This window comes from Anopheles stephensi, chromosome 2, assembly GCF_013141755.1.
Source record: "Anopheles stephensi strain Indian chromosome 2, UCI_ANSTEP_V1.0, whole genome shotgun sequence".
NCBI lineage: Eukaryota > Metazoa > Arthropoda > Insecta > Diptera > Culicidae > Anopheles > Anopheles stephensi.
In genome coordinates this window covers 93495635-93515355 of record NC_050202.1, presented here as the reverse complement: position 1 = coordinate 93515355, position 19721 = coordinate 93495635, and positions in this window count along the sequence as shown.

Here is a 19721-nt window from a genome sequence, read left to right as displayed (position 1 = left end):
AACATTTTAAATTTAAGCATTCTCAATCAACAAGCTTACTCACTACAACTAATTAACTAAAGTGGAAAAATAAATCTTCGCGTGCAAGAATCGTGTTCCGTTATTAATTCACGAAACACAATTTTAATTATCCATATAGCTCACAAATGATAAACACAGTGCAAATCATGTATGTATTAAAGCATTCAGCTACTTTAAATAGATTATTTAAAGCCAAAATACCCTGCATACTTACACCCTGCAGGGGTAAGTTTTTTGTAAGTAGGAACATAAGGTCCATTATGGTCAAATAAACTTCTTACGTTTTGTTTGTACATTGTTGCCTTGTTGATGACATTGGGGACATTTATGAAAAAAGTGAGAAGCCCTAAACCTAAAACTACTACAATACCCAAACCTAAGTCACTGATCATACGAATGAAGGCTGTATCTTTTCACAAGTTAGAAGCTAAACATTGTAATTTGGGAAGCAGTTTGGTAAATTTTCGAATGAATTATACATAAGACGACGGCCAGTGTTAAAACGGCCTCGGTGTTATTATTATTTTCCTGTACTACGCTTAATCCTGCGCGCGGGCTGCGAAAAAGTCACCAAAAACCCAGGGATGTGACGAGCCGGGACGATTCGAAGCGTGACACCATCAGGTGTGCACTCTTCCATAAAATGCCGCCACCCATGCGGATGGACGCGAGTCGCAATGTAATGACAAACAGAGCAGGAATGCTTGCGGCCATCGCTGTAAGAAATGTGCTTCAACAGCAAAAAACGAAAAAAAAAAAATTCGATGCGCAACGAACACTCCAAGCGCCTCCGAGCAGGCATCCGTGTATCAATGCGCGGCGAAGGTAGTCGAGGGTAGCCATCACCCAGGTTCGACGCACTTTGCGAGGTGCGATTCGCGACGATAAAGCGATGAAGATGGGGCGATAAATTGGCAAATAACATCAGCAAAACCAGCTCCCTCCCCATTTTGCTCTACTCCAGCCTATTGCCAAGAGTAAACTTCAGTAAAATAGTTTTCCGCCGAACCGGAGCAGTAGCACGCGGCAAGGACCATGTGTCGTCACTTTCCAAAACGGCACAAATGTATTTGATAAATTGCGAAGGTGCGCGCACACGCGGTGCATGAGCAAAAGAATTAACATCGGTTTTGCGGTGGCAAGCCAACATGGGAACAAAGCTGCAACAACGCAACTCGAATACGACGGGGGCGATGCACATTTTTATGCGCGTACGGACGTTAGTGTGTCGGAGAAAACGATGTACCGACGATGTCTACGCGTTATGCCATCGGGTTGCACCGAGTCGCGAAACCCGCGGTGATGCATTTCATTGCATCAACATTATTCGTGGTTGGATCGCAAAATGAAAAAAGTACATTTTCCCGACACATGAACTATTTTCCCGCGCTTGTCAATTGATAGCAACCCTTATGGATTATTTTATTATAACACATTAATGGTACAATCAGTTGCATCCAGTCTGAAAGCTTATTGTAAATAATTAGTATTAATCCGTAATTGAAAACAAGTGATCGTTCTAGGGCGCTTTTTCCGATAATGGCCATTTCGGCTGGTGATCATATGACATGCACGTTGGAAAATAGGCACAAGTGAAAATGGTTCGCCCACTGGAAGGTTTCGTGCAATTAGCCCGGCCTAGCGATTTGGAGTGACGAATCACGGCGCTCCATCTCACTGACACGACAAGAGCCTCCGCAATCAGCCAGTTTCAGTCACGCGTATCACAAATTATATTGCTACACTTTTCCCCCGCATTTTCTAGTCAATCATCGTCTGCACGTCACCACATTATGCGCAATGGCGTCGCTGACTTGCGCATGTGCACGGCGCACTTACGCTTTTACGCGCTGGGTGATACGGCTTTGATGTTGTTGTTTTTTGTTTGCCTCTTATTCTATTGTTTACTGTAGGGCTTCGACAGTTTGAATCACCTACCGTCGTTTGAGCGCCGTTGGATGACTTTTCCCTTGGCTGCTCACATACTCGCTTGTTGGCTTTTGTGTTGTCATACGCCTTAGAAAAAAGAGAGTATTTAGCCTTTTGTTGTTATGCATTCAACGGTTGTACAAACTTTTCTATCTAGTCAGAACCGGCTTAGTAGCTGTATTGCAAACTTTTATAAACATATACTTTTAAAAAATCTACCCGATTCAGAACATAGCCGTTGTTTTCAAAGCTGGCTTGGTTGTAGCCAGGTGGCGCTCTGCGACTTACTACGTAGAAATTCTGAGCAACATGAATGCTGGCAGTATGAAGTCGTTACCTCAAGTTGACTGGAAACGAAATCAAATTTTGATATATGCGTGGATAGAATGATACGTGGTTAACGTTTGAAAAAAAAAAACACAACATTACAACATTTTAAACATAAAACCTTGGTTTATAACCAAGGTAACTTGGTATAAACCTATAAAAGTATAACTTGGTTATGTAAAACCTTGGAAACACTTTATTTTCATCGTTATAAGAAATATCTAATTATTGCGAGAAACATTTACGCTGATCTGTTAATAACGCATATAAGTATGTAACAGTTGTTTCTCAAATCTCTACTCATTAGCCACTTTACCAACAGCAATGTATTAAGAACCTTCCAGATTTTATAAAAATACTATCTTTCCTTCGTCATCCTAATTGACCCAGTTAGTGAGCAGTGGATGGAAGAAGCATGAACACGTAACCAGGCACACCGGAACTACCCCGGAAGCCTAAAATAAATAACAATAATAAAAATACAATCGTACACGTGCCGCTGGTTCTGGGACCGCACGCGTATCGTTTGCACGTTTGACGCATTCACCGATTCTCCGGAAGAGAGGGTGAAAATGTGTCTCTAAATGGATGTCCTGTGTATGCTAACAGATGAAACACCCTTTCTGTTGTTGGCTCGGTCAGATGGGTAAAAATTAAATAAAGAAAGAAAAAACTGTGTGAGTTTCCCGACTTCCCTGAGGATATGATAGCTTGATCGTTACGCTTGATTTTCCCGGTCCTATTCATGCTGGAGAAATGATTTGTGTTTCATTCGATGATGTTTTTTGTGTCCTTTTTCGTTGGCAAGGCTTGATTGTTATTCTTTGTATTTTTATTTTGTCCTTTTCCGTTCGTCATGCAATCGCACCATTGACCACACGTACCATTTTCCATTTGCTTGACGATCTACCTAACAAATCGCGACCGTGATGTGTGTATTTTTTATCCGGTATGTGTGTTTTTCGGTGTAACATGGGAAATTCGTGTTTTTGCACCGTACCTTTTTCCAATGAAAATTTGATTAAACAAGTCACTTGCAGCACCGACATGTTAAACGCTACACATGATGGTTGTACATCACTGCGGTGAAGGTTTGGTGATGAGATATCGTACGCGCATTATAGTTTCTTCTGTTTTAACATCATTCAAGTTTTGCTTTTGGATTTTTCTGGGAAACAACCCATACCTTATTAAGCAGAAATTTTATCCTTTCCGAGGTCCATTACAAACATGCCAGAAAAATATAATCAATTATATCGAATTCACTGCACTTCTACTAGCACAAACATGGTTAGGTTGTATGTATCGTAGGAAACACTTGTGTTTCTTCAAATGCTCCTTGCTAGCAAGAAAGTTTAACGTTTTGTTGTGAAGGAAACGCTATATTCTGAGCAACAAGTATTTAGAGGACAATTCGAGATGTCAGTGTAAAGAAACTGACTGTTTATGTGCCGAGTGCTTTCATATTACTTAACCACTCGACTGCTATCCCTTTACTCGTTCTGTAATCGAACCTCCTACAATCCCATTTATCAGTACGTAAGCTGGAGCATATCGCACCGAGTGAATGATTTTCTACCGCCACTAACCGAAACTGAACATGTTCCCTAAGGCTACCATAACATGCCACTATAACAAGGTGCGCCGGATAGGCGTTTCAATTTTAAAGCCCTTCGGAACAGAAAAAATGCTGAAGGGCTGTCGATGCCACCGCCAGGCCGGAACGAACGAAACGATCGTCAATTATCGCGCCAAAGCATGTAACTGAAAGATCTTTTTCTTCTTCCTACCACGAAAGATGAGCAAAGGAAAAAGAATTTTCTGGTGTGATCTACCATATCGAGCCTGCACAAAGCCAAAGTAAATCGCGACATGCACCCAGACCGGCCCATCATGCGCTTAAGCGTTTCACGCTCGTTCGTGTCGCGTTCAACTGTGAAGGAAAAACGGGAACCGTTGGACGAAAAACATGTATGAAATTCAACATATCTCGCCGTGGAACGAACAACAAAAAGGGGAGGCAATGATAGCGAGGAAGCTATCCATATGAAGTAGACCTGATTTTTAATGACTAGCCAAGCTGAGTCCACAAAGTGCATTTCTTGAGTGCATTGATGACCACTTGCAACAAGGCCAGGCTCAAAGAGGGGGAGGGGGTGGGGTCTGGCTGGTGTTAGGTCCGCAGTTGTCGACCATCGCTTTCGGTTCCACCAGTGAGCCTGCATTCATATGTACATATCCAATAGGTAACGAAGAAAACAAGTGCAAACTGCTCTAGACAGATGCTGAAGCACGCATTGACGTACAACTGTTACTATCATTTGTAGCAGGGATTAGGAAAGCGTAAAACTTATAAATTATTTTTTAATTCTTCATAGGGTTGACAATAATGACAAACAAACTATTTGCTTGCCATCCTTTTAAAGAATAAAACAACACAAACAACAAAAATTGTATGATATATTCTTGTTTAAGCCGACTTAAAAGTTATTCGCGTCGAATTGTTTTTTTTTTTTCTTAGAATTGGTTATATTCCGTAAATTCAAAGTCTTGTCCACGATATACATATTATATTATTCCGAAATGGATGTGGTGGTTAACACAAGTTTCCGATTGAATTTTATTAAATGAAATTGATCAAAAGAAAACAATTTGTAATGTAATGATTAATCACGCCACCATAAAAGCTTATTGATATTCTCTTGATCCCACATTACATATAACAAGAAACTATCATTTCAGTTTATTTGTCATTGAAATTGGGAAATATAAATACAGTTCTTAAAAGCAGCTAACGCAGCTAATATTGTAAGATTCGTGGATCATAAAAACCCAAAATGCCTGACAAAAAAAATACAATGTCCTCGGTGTCATATTCTTGTGTGATTCAAGTTCGCTATTCTCAAAACCATTGTGTTAGTGAGTGCGTAAACTCGAGCGACGCCTATTTGATTCCCTCCGTCGTAGTTGCATTAGTGTGAACAAACGCTGGTTCGAGTCAAGCCCGTAGCTATCATCCACAGGTAAATATTTCTATAAAATAAACATACCTTTTAAAAATAGCACACAGGTCCTGCTATACCGGAGCAGCAATGTTTTAAACAGAATAGCCGGTGCTGGCCGTTCAGTTGATTAGACGCACCCAAAACATCGCCCAGAATCGCCGCAAAAGCATTAGGTAATGAGCGAAGTAAAACGCACCGTGATCTCTATCGCACAGTTATCGGGTGCCACTACCTTGAGCTGTGGTCTTATCCATCACTACGAGCATCTTGCAGAAGAACGAAATAACTGTACGGCACACACACTCGGTTCTTCACCATCCTCCAGACCCTTTATTACACGGGCAAGACAGTTCCCTTAATCAGATCCGCATAGGCCGATGGTGCTTTAATTTAATGTGGCATCATGCATGCTCTTTCTATCCGTAATACCTCTCGGAAGTTACGTTTGTGGCGCGATGTATGGTTGTGTGCGTCATCCGATGGAAAAGAGAAAATATTGTTTTCAATTGCACATCATTAAACTGACGTTTAACGATCCTTTCATCTTGCGATCCGGCAATGTTTCGATTAGAATGCTGAAAGGTACAAAACAGCCGATAGCCGATCTGTCGTTACGTCGACGCACGTCTAGGAACTTCCAGAGCGTCTTTGTTTATTCCACCAACTGCCGCTTTTGCCTCCGTTGATCAGTTTACAGTTTATTTTGTTGTTGATCAGTCTCGAAAAGAATTTCTTGCCTTGTTTTATCAGGATAAGTTGAGGTTGAATGTGTAAGAATGAATAAAAACTACAATTTTATTTTAGTTGTCCCTGTGGAGTTAAAATTTGTAAAAACAAAGCTCTCGATTTGTTGTAGCGTCTGTAGCGTCGAGAAATTACCAGGCTATAAAACCTTTAATATGTTATATCATCTTTCTGCACATAAAATAACATTTCAGGGTGTATGTCACCCTTCAATCGATCGAAAACTTCTATCGATCGTCAAGACAATCGTTTTAGCAATCTGACAACAAAAAAATTCTTTTTTTTTCATGAGGAACGACCTGGTCGTATTGCTCAACAAATCTTATTAGATTCCTTGCATTAGTCGGATTTGTCTTCAAGAGAGAAAATGTTGTGTTGGAATTTAAATACCCCTTGGTCCTCGACCAGTCTGACGAATTCTTATACGAGTTATTTTTTCGTCATTGTTAGTTCAGGGCTTGTTTGCATTTTTTTTTTGCAGTTTCAAACATCCTAATTGTGCGCCTGACCATCTTTTACTCTGTTTGTTGGTTGCTCTGGTTGCTTGCAATTAAACCAAACTCTATCTTTCAAAGCTGTACTGCCTGTTCCAAAATATTGATCAGGCTGTGTGAAAGCAACATCGTGCGACCGATTGTACCTAGAAGCGCTATTTCTATGGTTGAATTAGTAGCATAAAGGATGTACAGAACCGAGGTGGAAACGAAAATGGAGCCAAATGACGTTTTGCCTTGACGTCAGAAACCTCGGTCCACGTGTATTGCTCACGCACACAGGTGAATCTAGCAGACACGGCGTGACACGCTCGACTTGTCACCGAAAACATGAAACTTGGTCTTCTTTGAATTCTCTTATTGTGTCTTGTAAGAAATAATCCACCCTTCCACTAAGTAAGAGAAAAGCGTTTGCCCGAAAGCATTCATACCTACGGGGCCGGAGACCTACAATCAAACATATCAACATGAACGTACGCGGGAATCGGGTAATGAGCGGCATTATGAGCGTCACTGAGTCCGCACATAACTAATGAGCTGATTAAATGCGAGCACTTTAGAGAAATCGTCAACGGAAGATCTTTCGGTCCTGGTTATTGCACCGCTACCAGACAGAGAACAGATGCACATGTATCTGTAAAGTAAGTAAAAAAAGTCTGCATTTTGACTGCAGTGGAGCCACACAAATAGCTTTCAGGTTGTGTTACTTTCTGTCACAGGGCTACAAGCAGCAAAAGATGTCTAAAACTATAGTACCTTAATGTGAATGAACATTTCGATTATTCACAGATGCATTCGACTGGTCGATTGCATTGACCGAACGAAATTATCAGTAAACTAAATCTACCATCACAGCGTTCGACTTTGCTCTCCACCCAAAAACCACCCACTATCATTGACCCATCACTTAGTTTGCAAAAAACCACGCGTCCAATGAGCCGCCGGCAGGGATGGCCGCCATCTTCGAAATGTCCCACCGAGCAGCGTGCGCGTGCATCCATTCTAAAATTGCGTGAAATTATCTATGCAAATCATATACGCGCTTCCCGCCAGCCAGGGCCTATGACTATGATTTGAAGTGAACCGCCCGTACTGGCAAGTGCACCGCCACCAAGCGTGAGCATTGCTGGCAGCAGCTGCTTAATAACGTTCACTTGTTGCGTTTCGCTGCGAAGCGCGTCGTCTCGTGATGCTCGTTTTGCGGGTTTTGCGTTCGACACGTCTTTTTCTCTGATTGTGATTATGATGGCGATGATGCGTCTCCGACATTGTCAGGCTTTCATTGCTGCCTTGCTAGTGCTCACATCACGCATCATGCACGTTTAATGCACTTGTGCACTTCTTTGCGTTTTGCCTTCTTTTCTGTTTCGTGTTTTTCTAGCCCTACTCAACAAAAGTGCAATATTATCGCTCTTTTTTCTTGTCTGAAACTGCCGCTGTTGATTACCGTAGTGTGTTAGAGAGCAACAGCACATAAGTGCACATAATGTCGACTAGCATCGGTTTACTTAAATTGTAAGTTTTTTATTTGTTCATTTCACGCATACTTTATCAGTACTGCTCAGTGTTTGCTGTAAAATATTCACGCTACGCAAAAATTGTTACTGCGTCTTGTTTTTTTGTTTTTCATTGGACTCTTCCAGTGTGATAAAAAATTAATAAAACATATTTTCCTTTAGGTCGAAAAATAATATAAAAAATTGTGCATCTATGTTAGGCATTTAACTTATTACTTTATTTCTTTTTTTGTTGTATGAGGAGCGGTATGAGGAAAAAATATTTAAAAATTAAGCTTTAGCAGAACTGGGCCTACAAAGAGCTACCAAATTTACCAGTGAATTCGTAAAATACACCAAATAAAGTTTTCTTTTCCAACAGGCAAGACGTTTTCATCTTCTTTCTACAGGAACTACGGTGAGAAGTTCGTCCTCCTTAATGTTTGTCTTAACCTTTCCGGTGTCATCGTCATCAAGATATTTATACCTGACAGGAGCGGCAGGGTGCAACCAACCGACAATAGGGAATATATTTATTCGTTATCATAAAATTTATTAAGCCAATTTTGTCTCTTCGGTCCTCGGTGCTGGATCGAGCAGGCGGATAAAGAATGAGACCCGTTCGTTGCTTTCCAACCAAGTTTTGTTTCGCTTGTCGACGGGACACCGTGACGGAAGTTTCGTGAAAAAGGAAAGCAAAACAGTGGCCGTTTTGCGGCGTTTGTCCCGTGTAACGTTCTCGTTCGACACAATCAAGTCTTCGTTTCTAGACCATTTACACTTCATGAATATTTATTCATCCGGTCTGCGAGTATTCACGTGCAAAGACACCTTTTGCTGAAATACCCACGGGGTACGCACACTCGTCGGTGTTTTTACTTGAAGAAATGAAATGAAAAAGTAAATAGCTGCGATGTTCATGGACTGTCATCTTGCAGGTATCTACATATGACGATAGACAGTGACCGATGCTAGACAGTCACTGTAGAAACATCGACTAGCTAATCGTTTTGGCTGCAATTTTCAAAAAGTCAAACTAAACAAAAATAATTTCTAAATTTGATATCGTCATTTTAGACACAAGACATTTTAGTACCCGAAACAGCAATATAACAACCGTATAAAATTACTTACATAATTTAAAACTTCCAAAATTTTTTTTTTTATACTTTCCCACACACAGTTAGCATGCTGATATCTTCCAATGGGCGCTATTATTCATGATTGTTGCTCGAAGCAAAAAATTATCGACACTGCATTGATTGCAGGACACACACACACACCCAATTTGACCAAGAAATGGCCTTCGTACCAAAACCCTCCCCGTTTAATTACCGTGCATAAAATGCGTAATCGACACACATGCATGCAGCTGCTGTGTGTATCGGGTGGTCATCAATGTGGTATTTTCGGTAGAACGTTGGTAGGTGGAATGAAAATGAGAACAAGCACGAAGCTACGCACGTGTTTCGGGCTTGTTGCGTTTGGTGCGTTACTGCGTAGAACTCGTGGCAGCAACCAAAGCGAGCAATAACAGTGCACTAATATGCATTCGTTGTTGTTTTAAGTTTTTTTTTCTGTTGCTGCTCTTCTGCGAGCAGAAAGAAAAAACCAAAGAGAACAACATTTTTAGACATGTTTCAATAACAAACGCTGTCTGGTGCGATTGCATTCTTTGATACGCACAATGCATCATCCTTGATAATAAATGCTATCAAGTGAAGTATAACGATCGTTGGCAACTGTGCCATGTTGTAAGGTCGTTAGCCAGGCTTGGTGGACTGTTTTACACTAAGTAAACACTAGAATGGAAGCGAAACGATTATGACATAGCGCTAAGAAATAGCTCTGAGCATAAAGGCATAAAGGAGTCACAACGAAACAAAACAAAAAAACTAAATACCAAACCATGCGTATCAGTTCTCTGTAAAGCATCTTTCTTAATACATGGTTTGCACTGGCTGCACGAAAACCGACTAGACAAATACATGTAGGCGGAAATCAGTATATCTTGGTAAATCTACCTATACTTAACATTCTAACTCAACCCTTATGAGCTACAGTTGTTAGATAAAAGGTGTTCTACGATAACTTAAGGCCTTTCAAATCCAAAAAGATATGCCCGCGATTAGTAATGTATGATGATCTATAGACGGAGACTACACCGTTTGTTTAAGCTTCAACGTTTTATAGCGCCACAAAGTGTCACAGAACATGTTTTGCTGCACAGCACAAACCATCACCCCAACCGAATGATTCAAAACGATGCAAAAGCAAGCTTAAAGTAACCGTTTCGGATTTACTTTCGATTGAACGCTAGTGGGAACGAAATGGAACCGTTTATCTCGATGGTCAAAGACTGCTTGGCTGAACAAGAGCATGTTTCCATTCCCATTCTTTAGTATCACATTCTGCCGCTTGCTGTAACGATTATGGCACTGCATCTCAGTTTAATTTTTGCTCTCAACCGGACAAATGAGTGATTTATGCTTCTCGCGAAGCAGTCCCTCACGGGGTGGGTGAGCACGGGTTTTCGCCAGTTTAAGAAATTTACTCCCTTTTTCTGTTCCCGGGGTTCTTTCCCCCAAACCAGTGTGGTAGTTCGTGTGCCGAAATGTCCCTGAAACTTACCAGGAGTGCTGAACACCGCGACTCGCACAAAAACAAGAACAAGATCGTAAACACAAAACGTTCTGCTCGCCGTGCTGCCGACAAAAGCCCACCACACGCTGGGAGCGAGCGAGGATCAAACGGAAGAACCGTCACAAAAGCGTCGAACCGATGGAGAGCGTCATAAAAATCCTTTCCTAGCGCGCTGGAATCCTTTCTCATCTGCCTCGAATGCATTAAGCGATCGCCCGAGGAAATCCGGACCGATGCGATAGTTGAACATGGTTAGCTAAGGCGAGATGGGAAAACGATTAAGCACTGGCCACACCGTGGAACCCGTGGTCTGCTCAAATCCATTTCGCAAAGCTCAGACTTAGCCCACCTTTTATGACAGACTGTGGCGACCCCATCGTTCACGGTCGACTGTGCCCTCGGGACGGAGAACCGTTGAAACGGAAAAGAATTTGTATCGCCGTCGTTCATCCTCGTCTGTTCACTTTCGTTCGTGGCTGGTTGACTGGCTGGCCGATCTTTGTGAGCTGAGAGTGATGTTCAGAAATTTATGTCTCCCTTTTTCACAAACTTCGCGGATGTGTCGCGGGTGCGTCGCAAAATCGCCAGATGACCGATGACCATGACACCTCCACGGTTTGGGGTTCTTTCACCCTCGTACGCCTCGACTACTCTCATTTGCAACGCATCGTGACAGATCACTCTATCGAACTTGCTTACCTACCATCGGTACAAATACCACCTTTGCAGTGTACGTGCGTGCATGCGGAGTGAGAATGCAGGAATATTTATTGGTATATAATTAAGATGATTGATAAAAAGGTGAAAATATTTATGGCACGGTCCCGGTTTCGGTTTGGCCATTAATGACTTTGCGCGGGATCATACGGACCATCATTTTTATCTGCGTGTATGTGTGTGTGTGAGTTACGGTGGGGGTGTACACTATAACATATGGAATCGGAGGAACGCATTCCATGGCCCCTGCGACACATTATCTACCTTTCAATAATAAATCCCTTTCTTACTTGTACAGCTCTTTTGTTCATAAATACAATTACTTGGCCATGTTTACAGTAACACCTCGCCAAATGATTCACAATTCCAATTCTATCCACATCATCCCCTTTGCACAGCCAAAGGGACATAAATGATATCTTCAAAGACGTTAAAGCATGCGTTCGTCAAAATCGAACCTCAGGTAGGTCCAATGTTCGGACGAATGTCGCGTGACAAATGGCGCTCCAAGTTTTATTTCCTGAGCTGCCTTTGCATAGCGTGACTTTAAGTTTTGATTGCATGTCAAGGTGCTCACGCTAAAGGGTAAGTATTTTCAGAAACTGTTTTACTCTAGCCTCCCAAATACTCATACGGAATGAGATTTATTCAATTGCGTTTCGTCACTTTTGCTGGATTCAGTTGAGTTTTTGTTCTCCAAGTGATGGACTCTCATCGATTTTCAGTTTTACATTAGTTTAATTTCATCAGAGTTTTCATATTATTTCATAGCGAATTTTTATTTGAAAAATCAAAGAAAAAAACTTCAAAATAATAAAATTCTTGCAACCTATTATCTCTATGGTAAGCGTCAGATTTTTTCCGGAATATTCATCAACGACATAAAGTAAAAAAAAAAAACGGTTGAAACGTGCCCTGATGTGCAATTTTCTCTGATCACGCCCAATTGAATGATTATCATAACTTGCAGGTTTACAAACTTGGGCCTAACTTATCATCTCACACGTCAATCAGTTCATGCTCAATGATGACACTTATTAGTTTGCATTTAAAAAAACCAATACAAAAGTAGATTTTCATCTTCATTGTTACCTTTAATGCTAAATATCAACGCCATCTTCATCAGTATGTACACTATATGCGAAGCAACATCTTCTTGCCACCTGTGATTGCAGAAGCTCAGGCGACACGATTTATCAGTTATTTACAAGCAAATGGCAGCCATCGTTGTTGATGCTTGTTCTGGTACATTTTAATGCGTCTAAAGCACGGTAGAATGGGTCCGTTTATTCGATGTCATTTCTTTGCGTGGATTGGCTCATTTCAGACAAAACGTGTGACACATTTTTGGTTGCTGTAGGTTCCATCATTGTACCGTGATTCAAAGCAACAGCGTGTTAACAATGATTCCCCCTCTTTCGTACGTTCGATGTTAGGTAGGCTGGTCGAATAATGATTCAAACCCGGCAAGCTTCCGATATGCATCGGTGATTTTTCAGAAGCCCCGAGGATTGGTTCCCCGAGCGAAGCGGATTGAGTTTCAACAAGCCCAACCCAGGGACGGTTGTCTATTTTGGCGTGATTGTAAACTGCCACCTAACCAGCTGCGTACCCCTCGGCAGCTAAATCCGGTTCTCGCAAACGTTCTGCCTCCGAGCTGTTGGTTGTTGGCTGCAGAGATGGCAAGGATTCGACCAGTTGCGCACAATGCACAATGTACCCACTCGTCCTTACGTGTGCTTCGAAGTGGCGATTGACAAACCACCAGGATGGGCTAGGCAACAAACATCTAAGCTAATCCCCTATCTACGATAGATTCATATAACCTACCGGGGATGGTTCGCACAGAATATCGAGACCCTGTTCTGATGAACATAATGATGAAACATAAAATAATCATGTGCTTACCGCCTCCTTGTTGTCGTTCACCTTCGTCTTTTCCTCCTCTTTTATGTCCCAGTTTTGCAGAAGGCTTCGACAGTGCGGTACGGAAGAAAACAAAACTATTTTCGACGGCGACAGGCGGAGGGATATCGACACTCATCTCTCTAGACAACGGTAGCACTTCAATTTTCTAAAATATTATCGAACCGTGAACTAATAGAAATATTTTCAGCATCCTTCCCGTTCCGTGCTCGCTCTCACACACGTGATCCACAATGATTGATGCAACCGTCGCCCGAGCAACAGTGGCTCGGGGTGGTGCGGTGCAAAGGATGAGGTTAGGTTGGGCGAGATCCCAACCACTGGGGTACCGAGTAGGCGACTGCAGGGATTATTAGCATTTTTGTGCTACCTTTCCTTTTACACGATCCGAACCGTAGACGCAAATGACGTTACCCGGCTGTTCTTTCGCAATTTGCTGTCAGTTGCCTGATGTTATGTCGTGTCCTGCCAGCACCGAGCTACTGGAAACGACGAAGAGTCCATTTTGTGCAGCCATTGTTGTGCACTGGACTGAGAAATATTCTGACTAGGGTGATTATTAAAAACTTGTACGGTATTTCACAGAATGGCAATGATTTCTCTACCCATGTTTGGCAGTGCAGTAGTAATGGTTATTTACTAAACAGAGTTTTTTAAGGTAAAACGAAGTAACTTGAGTTATTGCAAGGTAGTATTTGATTAAAAAAGTCTTTGTTTATGAAGTTTTGAAGATTTTTGCTCCTGAACCTTTGCATAATTTTTTTTATAAATTAAATATTTTCTTTGACCCTCAAGCTCAACAGTCTGCAGTTAATGCAAGGAAAAAAAGTCATTCCCAACAGGAACTCTCAAATTATGAGTGGCATAAGAGCATTTCATCCAAATACATAAATATCGTTGGGGTATAGCGATGGACGCTGACCTAGCGTTTTACGATAATTTTCGTGCTGCTGGTATTTTCTATCAATCCTGAAGAATCATGCTTCATCATGCATATTGTTTGCAGCTGGCAGAATTGTGGAAGGATGTTCTTTTTTCCATCCCCATCCTAATGCTACTCGAGTCAGAAAAGGTGTTATGGTATTGTGGTATGTCGCTGTTTCCAATCCAATCGAATGTCATAATTATCGATGGGTTGATCTCTTCGCGCCTAATTGTTTTCCAAGCATGCTGGTGTAGTCCTTTCCCGGTGGTTATGGGAAGCCCATACAGATGGTCACATATTGTATATCAACGCATCCCCAAACATCTGCCAACACATCGTTTCATCATTATCATACGTTAACATAATCAGAAGGTTCTCAATTAGAAGGAGGATTGGCAACGATACTGCATTGATTTAAGAAGTTGTGGTATTGAGATTGATTGCAATCAAAACAATACGTGTTCTGCTTGTAGTCGGAAATAATTTTACAGATATAGGAATTGATAAAAAAAAACCCAAATGCATTGGTGTATGAAGGAAACAACTGCATCCTTGAGCGTAATTGATTCTAAAGGCTGAGAAAACAAGAATAAAATCCTACTTGAAAAACCATTAATATTTTCTCAGGTTCCTAACAAACGGTTGCATCACATAGATAAGTTGCGACGTACCTTATGTTCCAAGCCCCGTAACTCCGCCTTTATAGTAATTGTCATTGTTCACGCAAACACAATTGTCCTTGCTTGTCGAGGTTGATTTCCTCCGGCCACACACCCTATCGACATCATAGGACGTAATTCTATTCAGTAAAGATGATGCATCACATCATGCGTAAAAATGGGTCTCGGATTATGTCAAAGAGGATGCAACGAACTACCCAACACATCTTGCTCAGGTAGATGTACGAAACTCAATCCTGTATTCTCTTTTATAAGCCCTAATATATTACTCCACGAGCACAGATCATGAAACACGAGATTCCAACAATACATAAAAAAAAGTTCTGTCATCATTCTTACAGATGGCCCAGTTTTGCTGTGGCGTGATATCGAGCAACCATTTTCTAGGATTCCTCCCTCGTAGACAATATTAAGCCATCGATGTCGAGTCGATTTTTGTGCCAGATGTTGTGACAATGCAAGCCTATGGCATATTTTTTAACATTTTTCCCAAAGGCAACACTTAACGCATACCGTTCTCTTTTTCCCGATTGCGACCGGATTTCTAACGCAACTGAGAGGCTTTGCTGTAAATCAGAGAAAGCTAAGCAAAAAAATATCAAAATGGCCACCTTTGTCGCTCAAATGCGCCATGCTTTTTAATCCTTTCTATCAAAAGGATTCGAATCCAGTATTCAAGCAGCGAACCAACAATCAGAATCAGAACTGTGATTCTGCTCGAAGCTAATGGTAAACGACTGCGACGGTTTCCCTTCCCTCAATGAAACTTATGACAATAAAGCACATGCCGGATATGGGTGCACAATCTAAAATGTTCAAGAGGGTAATTTGAATAACAAAAGTTAGCAACAGGAAGGAAAGCCATTACTTGTCTCGACGCAGGGGCGCAAAAAGGATTTTCGTGCAACCAACTTTGAAGGGTTAACATCGATGTCAAACAAAGTAAGTTCTGAGTGGAGAGGGAACAGCATAATTGAATGCCGAGGAAGTATTTAAGTTGTGGAAATAAAACTAAAGCATCAAATGACGGACTGAAAATGGAGGGATATGCCACAATGTTGGATCGTTTAGACCATTTTGACAATTTAAGTTTATTATTTACACTTCCGGATCATGCACTAGTTCATATATTTTAAAAAATAATGACACTCTAACGTTTTATTACGAGCTATTTACGTGAAACGCTGTTCTGATAAAAGAAATAACATAACTAAAGATCCCGATACATACGTTTGTTTGAAAAATGATTCCGCTCTTGATAGTTTTAGTTTCTAAGCAAAAAAAAAAAAACAAAAACGAATACGATAAAATATCGATAGTAATTAAACCAACCGCAACACCACGGTCACGGGAATCACACTGTGTGTTGGACGCGTCGATAAAGGCACGGGAAAAGACGATAAAGGCATGCTCTTTATACAGGCACAAGATCCAGCAAAGACACTTCTGCTAGCATGCAGGATGAGAATCACCTTAAAAAAGGTTCACGATAACGTGAACCGGAAATCATCCATGCGGTCCAGCTATAAAACGAGGACGACATTCGGTGGGCGTTTCTTAATTTATTTTTATACTCAGTCGCTTCCACGAAACCGAAAAGGCGGGCTGGTGTCTGGTGTGATCCCTAAACGAAATGGCAAAAATGTTCCACAAGTTATTCAGCTATACTGGACAATATTCAGCCGATTATTAAACACCAGCAACGATGGACAACTTACGATTTTCGGTGAAAGAATTCGAGTGAGTGAGATAGAGAGAGAGAGAGAGAGAGAGAGAGAGAGAGAGAGAAAGACATAGAGAAAAAGAAGTTGAATGACCAACAAACATAAACCATGCAGCACCGTACGTTCTTAATGCTGCTATGAGATTGTCAAGAGGATGCTTGCTTTGTTTTGAGTTTTTAATTCATTCTTTTCATAATTATTATTCAGACTGGATTGTAAATGGAGCATATTTCGAATGATATTTTGCTCCCAATAGACGCAAATCACCATATTTCAAAATTCTGGAGAAGGATAAAAACTCCATTGACGTGTTTGTGCACGACGCACAAGTTGTTGGCATAAAGCCCCTTAGCATTCAGCTGCGATTTCTCTTTAATTGAGAGCCATCGAGAGAAGAATAATTGCATAAAGTACTCAGGGTCCCCGCATGAAAACTGCACGGAATTCTATATTCTGTACAGATTCTATTGGAAAAGATAAGATTTATTTTTAGGTGCAGCGAAGGCACTATACTCCCTAAGCTGACAGCAACAAAATTTAAGGAATTTTTTGCGAGGTTTTTGTTGGTCAAAACTTTAACCTAATGAGTCACGTGGTAGCCGCTATATGTGCCTTTATTTCTATGATTTTCGAGATACTGCGATAGATGAAACAGTAATATGACTAACCACGGTTTCAAGTAGTCTAATCCAGCGCTGCGATCCAAAGTACTTGGATCGACTTGAGAAATCACATCCGGGCAATGGTTGGCTGATTTTCCGACTATCGTCACCTAGAAGTGCCCATCACAAGCAAAATGATGCCGCTCAAGGAACCACAACGATGAACCCGAATGCCTCAGCCATTGGATAGGTATCGTTAGAAAGCGAATCACCCTTTTTCTAAAAACTCATCGTCACGGTTTGACCACTCGTTGACGTCCACAGCCAAGACAACACGTCCCGGTGGTCATCTGCAGTGGACAAATGAAACTGTACAATTTGAAACCAGCGTATGTACACAGCAGCCGTGCAATTGTACTCGCGTATTGTCTTATTTCCAGCCGAGTGCTTTTGTTTTTACTTGGATCACCTCCCGCACAACCATACCAAACGGATGGAGGATCATTTTCCAGTGGTCCACTGCGGCAGTCCAGGCTTTGCGAGCATGAAACAGCAGTACCGAGACGGACGACATTGATGGAAAAGCAGAGCGAGGCACTTGACTTTTGCTTTTGTTTTTGCCTTTTTTATTTTGGTGGAAAACACAATGCCACACAAAACGTCGAGTGATAAAGCTGGTTTTAATTACCAAAGACTTGGTGTCTTTACGACTGTCCACAATCTATCTACTAGTCTGCCTTTGATGCTACTTGGCTTCAGTCGGTCTCACATGCTTTTCGGGGAAGGGGAGAAGATTGCTGGTACGGCTTCAGTATTTTATGTGTTGAAAAAGCCCTTTCTGAAAGTGGTATCGTTTCGATTCATATCGCTTATTTTGGATCTTTTCTGCTTTCAAAAGCAACCTCCACAGATGTGCTGTTCAGCAATAAGTTAACACAGAAACAAGCAAAAAAGTCAAACATTCATCATTACAAGGGCAACTTAGGACAGAAATGAAGCAATTAGAATGGAAGCAAGACTTACAATCATTGGAAATTTTGTCACTAATGTAGATGAGATGCTCCTAATTGAAACGATTTAACAGCATTTTTTATATGAAATGTATATTTTCTTATCATGTGTTAAACCTGTGCTTTTTCAAAATTATGAAATTTAGACTATGTTTTTATGTAAAATATTTCACGCCATGCATTAAATTGTAACTATATCTTCACAGACATCTCTTGATTATTTTAAGTTCAAAGATACATAGTGTTTCGTTTAACATTACGTTTGAAATGTTAAAAAAGAAAATCAATTTATTTAGAACTATCAGGATTAGAAAATGAAGGCCAAAACCAACAAAAAGCATGAATGACATTATGTACCTTATCAAAGAAAGGTATGATCAAACAGATACTCAAAGGCTAATTGTTACCTTTTGCTCAGTCCAACACATAATGCACGAACAATACCGTTTTCGAAATGCGGTTATGTATGCCGATCATTGGCTAGACAACTGATCTGAAGCGATGTGTTGCATGTACATGTTCATGTAGTTGATGTGTGTGTATTTTCTACCATCCATCACTGTGTCAACACGACAGTTCTTCGCAAAACCGTTTCACTATTGGAAATCGCGGTGCAATGTGACGATAATACGTCGATTGTTTTACAACTCAGTGTCGTATAGGTCTCAGGGTTCGTTATCCCTCGATTTGGTTCATTTATGTTGCGAATCAGTGAGCTACAATGTCTACAAAGCTTTCAACTAGCAATACACTGCATATGTGCAATGCAAATGCCATGAGTTTCGTTGCCATAAGTTTGATGCGTGATTTATGGAAGGTGAGCAATGAGCATAATCTTTCGTATGTACGAAAAGGGTTCAAAACAAGAACTACTAAACTTGTCATCCATCAAGAGGCACTGGAATCTTTCATTTAAGTTTTGGGCAGTCATATTACAGCCTTACTATCATGATGAAGTTGCAATACACCGATGTTGTTACACCTATACTGATTAAGATGAATTTAAAAAGAACAACAGATTGTTCTAGGGTGGAACTTCAAATATTCTACAGCTTTAAAAGAAGAATAATGGTTCAAAGTCTATTTAAATCAACCAATGCACCAAATGTTTTAAAGTGAGGACTGATTACCCAACTACGTGGTATAATTAAGTCTTCTTCTTCTTCTTCCTTGCCACTACAACCTCGAGAGGTCTCGGCCTACCATTTCTGGCTTTTAGTGACTTGCTTTTACCCGTAGCAAAGTAGACAGCGCTGCGTACGGGGCGGCGGTCTGGATGGGATTTCAACCCCGGTCGGGCCGTGTGAAGACCGCCGCCGTTATCGCCTCGGATACCGGACTGCACCTACATTAAGTCTAGTAAGCCATAAATGGCAATCTTGACCTAAGGCCAAAGAATGTTAGGCTAAAGAAGAAAAAGAAGAAGAATGCATCAACCTCGTCTCTTGAAGTTTACTAGTTTAAGGCCTGGGCCGTAT